Raw genomic sequence first — 7,036 nt, 5'->3', positions numbered from 1 at the left:
CCCAGCATTTAGAGTAAGAAAATGCTTTTTATTTTGTCTCTGCACATTGCTGGTGATGTGATTTTCTGTGCTGCACCGTGGAACGATCAGAAACTGTAATTTGAAGGTTAAAAAACTAATTTGCATCATCCAGTCCGTGTATTCAGTCACATCTGTGTTTTTAAAAACAAACACCAGGTTTAGATATTTTGATTTCTGGCATAAAGTTGGTGAAAAAAATAATAAATCAACACCTTCCTCATAAGTGTTTATTTAATATATGCCTGAAGCCAGCAGCTGGTTATAGTAATTTAGCATAAAGACTGAAATAGAAAGACTGGCTCTGTCACAATATCTAGCTATTGGCACCTGCAATTTTCAATAATTGCCACACTCTCTTCACTATCTTGTTCTTAGTTGAATAAGACAGTATAAATGTAGCTTTCATTGCATTTTCAAATGAGAGGTACAGTGCTGTAAAAAGTATTTTTTCCCTTCTTGATTTCGTAGTTTTTTGCACAGATTTTCACACATGTGTAAGATAAATGAATTTTAATTTTAGACAAAGATAACCTGTGTAAATGAACTTTTTAAACTGTGATTTCATATATTAACTGAAAGACACCCAAACCTACCTGGACCCAGGTGAAAAAGTAATTGCCCCTAAATCTAATAACTAGTTGGGCGTCCAGACTTTGACTAGACCACTAATTAATACTTTTTCAAGGCATTGTAGTGTTTTTGTTTGTTTGTTTCGTTTTTTGTTTTGTTTGTTAGTTTTTAAAGTTTTTATGTGACCAATGAGAAAATTAAAAACAACATCCCAATCATGTTTTCAAAAAATGTAATTTTCATACTCAAACTATTCAGTGTCTCTTCTTTACTAATGGATGTGGTCATTGTCAAAGGTGTAATTTCCAATGATGCAGCTGGAAGGCAGCTGTAGAATGGGCCCAGTCAACATAATTATCAAATTCGCATTACATGGCATGCATATATATTCACTACATTTAATATTGGAAGTATTTTAAAAATGTCACTATATGTTTAAGTCATGGTTCTACCTTGTGAACCAAAGCCTAATTTATGCAGTTAAGTTTTCCTTATGAACTGAATTTTAGCTGCACATGCTAAGTCAATTTGAACTGTGCTGATTAAAGGTTTTTCTGAAAAGTTTTGATAGTGTTTGGCATACCAGGTAAGTGTATTACTTGCACTTCCTAACTGTGCTGTCATTTATGGAAAATGAGCACAAACCGCACAAACTATGTTACAGTTTGATGTTTGACATGCAGCACAGCACTATAAATTTAGCAAAAAAGCAAAAAACAAAACAAAACATGGTGCTTCAAAGTAGAAGAAGGAGAGACAAAACGATGAGAATATTCCCAGGACTTTGGACCTCAACAGCATTGTCAATACTTTGTTCAGCAAGAAATGTTGAAAAATATACACTAATATGTGTGTGTGTGTGTGTCTCTGTCTGTGTGTGTGTACATTAAGATAAGATGGGTCCTAAATATTCAGGTCCCATCTTATCTTAATGACCTTATAGTATCACCCCATTGGAGCTCTTTGCTCTCGCACTGCAGGCTTACCTGTTGTTCCTAGAGTATTTAAATGTAGAATGGGAGGGAGAGCCATCAGTTTTCAGCCCCCTCTTCTATGGAACCAGCTTCCGGTTTGGATTTGGGAGACAGACACTATCTCTACTTTTAAGATTAGGCTTAAAATATTACTTGTTGCTAAAGCATATAGTTAGGGCTGGATCAGGTGACCCTGAATCCTCCCTTAGTTATGCTGCAATAGGCGTAGGCTGCTGGGGGATTCCCATGATGCATTTAATTTCTTTTTCATGTCACCTTTCTCACTCACTATGTGTTAATAGATGTCTCTGCATTGAATCATACGTGTTATTTATCTCTGTCTCTCTTCCACAGCATGTCTTTCATCCCGTCTTCCTTCTCTCTCCCCAACCGGTCGCAACAGATGGCCCCGCCCCTCCCTGTGCCTGGTTCTGCCGGAGGTTTCTTCCTGTTTAAAGGGAGTTTTTCCTTCCCACTGTCGCCAAAGTACTTGCTCATAGGGGGTCATATGATTGTTGGGTTTTTCTCTGTATGAATTATTGTTGGGTCTACCTTACAATATAAAGTGCCATGAGGCAACTGTTGTTGTGATTTGGCGCTATATAAATAAAATTGAATTGAATTGAACGTTTAGACATCTTTGTGAGGACAGAAAATTGGCACATCACTATACTTGAATTTGAAGGCATTTTTGAGGCTCAATATCTGGTTTTAGTGTCAGGGTTACAATTAGGTTATGGTTAGGTTCAGGCTAAGGGATAGGGCTGGGCCTTCATTTTCAATGGTTAGAGTAAGCGGCTTGGGAAAGCATTATGTCAATTAGATGTCTGATTAAGATATGAAAACAAGTGTGTGTGTGTTTTAGTGATATATCTAGAAGCTAGTCCTCTAGAAATAATTGTTGAATAAGTAATTTTGTAAATGAGTGTGCTTGTTTGGCACGGTGACCCATCCAGTCTGTCTGTGAGGATCTGTTGTTTATAGGCGTCTCTCTTCTGTTCCATGCTTATAGGCTTTACAGTTGTCTTCATATTACTTTAGTTACACTAAATCTGTTTTGGGCTTGTGGTAGACAAGTTGAAGAAGATGATCCATGTTTATAGCATAAGCTTTAATAAATGTGTCCATTACCCAACTCCTGTCTGTTGTCCATCATGCAGATGAAAAGCTGTAATGATGATACTGATATTGCTTTGTGATCTTATTTTTGCACTCACACAATGTGTATGAAAGAGAGATTGAGCAAGTAAGTGAGTGAGTAAGTAAAAGAGAGAGGGTGAGAAGATGATAAGAGTGCACACCCTGCAGCCCAACACTCCCACTAGATCGCCTCAATGTAGAGATCAGGAATTCAGGAATGTCTAAGGATTTCCTCTGTTCAGTTGGAATATAGATAACACTCAATAATATGCAATTTTGTGATAAATATTTTTCTTATTAACTAAAAGTTTTACTAAAAGTTTGCAAAGCAACAAAATGTTTAACAGAACACTGAAGTCCCATTTAATGAAACTCATCTGAATACTCAGCTTGAGCTCTTATGCAACCTGGCAGCTCAAAAAGAAGATAATTGCAGCTTGTTCATTTTCTGTGGCATGGATTTGAACAATTCTGAGGCTGTGAGGTTAATGATTCATGGAAGCTCCATGTCATTTAACTCTAATTTAATGTTCTGAAATGTGACTGGACGGCTTTAAATGTTGAAAGAAAAAAAGTCAAACTTGATTAATATTGAAGACATTCAAAATCTGACAGCAAACAGCAGGACTGCTGGAAGTATCGCAGGTTTCATGTTTTAAAATGAATGTTTGCTTGTTTCCACCAGCACATAAAACAGTGCAAACTTGTACTCTCTGTAGAACGTCCTATAAATCTCATCAATTTTTTGGACATTTTCACTTTCATTACCATTCCTCTTAAAGAATGACCCAATTCCGGGACCTCCATCTAGTTTATTATACCTGGTAAAACATATTAATAAGCCTAAACAACTGGGAATGCAGAAAGATGAATGTATTACTGTTGAAATTTCAAAGGCTTGGGAAACTGTGTTGGTACTGTGATTGTTACAGAGCGTGGCCTGGCAGAGGCCCATAAATAAGCTCTATGCTTTTATGAAAATCAACAAAAGTGAAAACATGAGGTCTGTTTTTAACTGTATTTTAACTTTTAGGCTGATAAACCAAAGACTTTTTGCAATGTCTGGAACTTATGGAATGATTTGGTTTCTCTTATGAATCTCACAAATTAGTTAAAGAGTGAATAAATTTTGTTTATTCTGTGATTCAGCGCTGGCAGAACATTCAAACTCCACAAAGAAGGCACTTCTGTCTTTGAGGTGGCAGTGCTAACCACTACATTACAGTGCTGCATTACATTGCTTATATGAACAGATTTTTAGGTACACCTCAAATCAAATGCTATTTGAGATAAACTGCATTCATCACATGTGATAAAAACCTCTCATGCTGTTTTGTAAGCACTTGTTCCCCTTTTGTGCCTGTCCAAGAAAGTATCATATATATATATATATATATATATATATATATATATATATATATAGCTATGCTTTTTTTTTAATTCAAAAAGGTCTATTCAACTCATTAAACCATCTCCATCATTTTAATGTACTATAGTCTTTTTAACCTGACACTGCAAATTAGCTTGCAGCTGGAGGATACATTTAATAGTATATGCCTTTGGGTGTGTATTATACTACGAGGCCCTTCTGGACGACATATTGTAGCATATGGTCATCCAAAAATAGAAGAGAAATGTCTATACCCAACTTCACACCTAGTTTTTACTTTCTCATTATACAGCCCCCCTACTCCCTTCCCACTTAATTAAGAAGGTGTCATACACGTTTTCTTTTAAATCCCTCTCCAGTTCAGCTCTCCAGCCTCTTGTCGGATCTGACTGAGTAACGAGATGGTTTGCTAACCCTGACCAATGAACATGCAAATGTTTATAGCCATATCAATTTAGCTTCCGGCCTTTCTGCACCCAATATTCTGCTTTTAATTACGAAGACTAATTAAAAGTACCTTGTAATGAAGTCTGTGTAGGTTCCCCCCGGGGCAGGGTACTTTGTGTCATTTTGCATCATTAATGCAGAATAGGCTGAAGAATGACGAAATTTTAAAAGTTGTAAATGAGACATTTCACTCCACTTGTTCTCCTAATGTCTGGAGCTAATAACTGCAAAGAGAGGGAGGACACAGTGTAGAAGAAGTTTTCAGTACCAAGTCATTTCATGCCCAATATACAGCCATAATAAATGACAGATCATATACAGTAAAATTCATGAAAGAAGTAAAACAGCTTGTTGTAGACAAGTTAAATAATAAAGTTCACTGAAGCCATTTATCACTTTGTCTCTTCCACAGATCTAAAGTTTTCACACTATTGTATGCAGAGTTGTTAAAAATGACACACGTACTGTAAACTACAGCCATTGATGTACATTATCATATACAAATATATTGGGGGGTGTCTTTGTTTGGCTTGTGTGTGTGTGTGTGTGTGTGTTACATCAAGTGACAATATGACAGAGGAACAGTTTGTGCTTGCATGATTGACCTAATGCACATGGAACAACTTATGTAGCTATGATGCATATCAGCGTCATAGCTATTAAATAGAACAGTTATTGTTGGGTCCATTGATGTGATTTACCATGCATTAATTGATTTTTTGGGCCATATATCTGATTGTATTTCCTTAAAACATTTTAATGGGTGATTGTAATTTTGTGATTCCATCCAACTAATGGCCCATTCCAACTGAACACATCATTTATCATACGAAATTGCGGGCAAATTAAAAACTACTCCAGCCAGAAATGTCCATATGTAAAAATCCAGGATTCACCCTCTTTGGAATTGAAATCACATTTCAATGACCCTTGAGGTCAATAAAACTATGAATAGCCAATTAACTTGTGTGAAGTGTAGCATCAGCAATTTTGCATTTAATGTGCATTCCCCATTCTGTGTATATTTTTCTATACTTGCATTGCCATTAAACTGAAAGCACAACAGTTGAACTGTTTTTAAATATGCTGTTTGAATAAAAGTGCTTTGACATGATCTATCTAGCCCTGAGCTGCTCTCCAAAGCTGCATTTAAGTTAAATGGTAAATAGCCTGTATTTGTATAGCGCTTTACTCAGTCCCTAAGGACCCCACAGCGCTTTACACTACATTCAGTCATTCACCCATTGGTGATGGCAAGCTACATTGTAGCCACAGCGACACTGGCGCCACCGGGCCCTCTGACCACCACCAGTAGGCAATGGGTAAAGTGTCTTGCCCAAGGACACGACGACCGAGACTGTCGAAGCCGGGGCTCAAATGGGCAACCTTCCGATTACAATACGACCTGCCAACTCTTGAGCTACAATCGCCCATAGTTAACTTAATTACATGTGTACCTTTAGGTTTTGGGGAAGACCTACGTAGGGTTGACGATAACAAATTTGCTGCAATACCACAATGAGCTAACTGTGGTGAAAAGTTCCCATAGAACTGAATGTGATTATAAATAAGTTTTGCATCTATGTTAATCCTTTCTACACAATTAGGCATTGTTAAAAAGGTTCATTGACGGCTCTAAACGCTTTCAGCCTCTGAACATTTTTGAAGTATATCATAGCTCCAGCTGGTAACATGCATTCATATTTCTTTGGTTTATTTATATTCAGCTAAATGGTGATCAACATGTTGAAGCTATTATTAAAACAAAAATCAGCTTAAAACACAATCACAAAATGAAATGATGCATAATGGTGGTTCTGAGTGAAAGAGCCTCTGACTGTTGGTGCTGTGTGTGAAAGTATCAAATAATTTTCACTTATCGTCTCCCCATTTCTGCTGTTTGTTTGCACTGAATAATTTCATCTGTGATCCATAGGAAAAAAAAACACAAGAGAATGTCACGCAATAGACAGTGATAAAGATAATTTCTTGTCAGGTGCAGGTAGAACAGTCTCTGTGTGTTTCAGCTGCTGTGGGGCTGAGTGATAAGCAGCAGACACTGATAAGAGACCTCAACGGACTCACAGGATGTGACTCCCACTGCTAACCTTTTACTTTCCCAACAAGTTTAGTAATGCACTGCAATAGTGTGTTTAAAGTGTGTTCATACACATGTTTCAATTGCAATTATTCTAAAAGCAAGGAAGTTAAGTATGATGAGCGTGCAGCATTTTTCTGTGACCGCTGTGCTTTTAAAACAGCAGTTGGGCATATTTTTATAGATTTTTGTGTTCTTTTGTCTTCTGCTAACAACTCCTCTGTACAACACGCAAATTGTTTTTTTGTTTTTTTTAAACAACAGCAAAAGTTATTACTGGGAAATTACATCTGTGTAAGAGCCAGTCATAAAGTGAATTCTGAATCCTGGAAAATCCAGCTTTCAAAGCTATTTTATATCATGCTTTCATAATTTTAAGGTGTTCATTTCATCTAA

This window comes from Pelmatolapia mariae, linkage group LG14 (assembly GCF_036321145.2).
Source record: "Pelmatolapia mariae isolate MD_Pm_ZW linkage group LG14, Pm_UMD_F_2, whole genome shotgun sequence".
Classification (NCBI taxonomy): Eukaryota; Metazoa; Chordata; class Actinopteri; order Cichliformes; family Cichlidae; genus Pelmatolapia; species Pelmatolapia mariae.
This window is presented reverse-complemented; position numbering follows the sequence as displayed.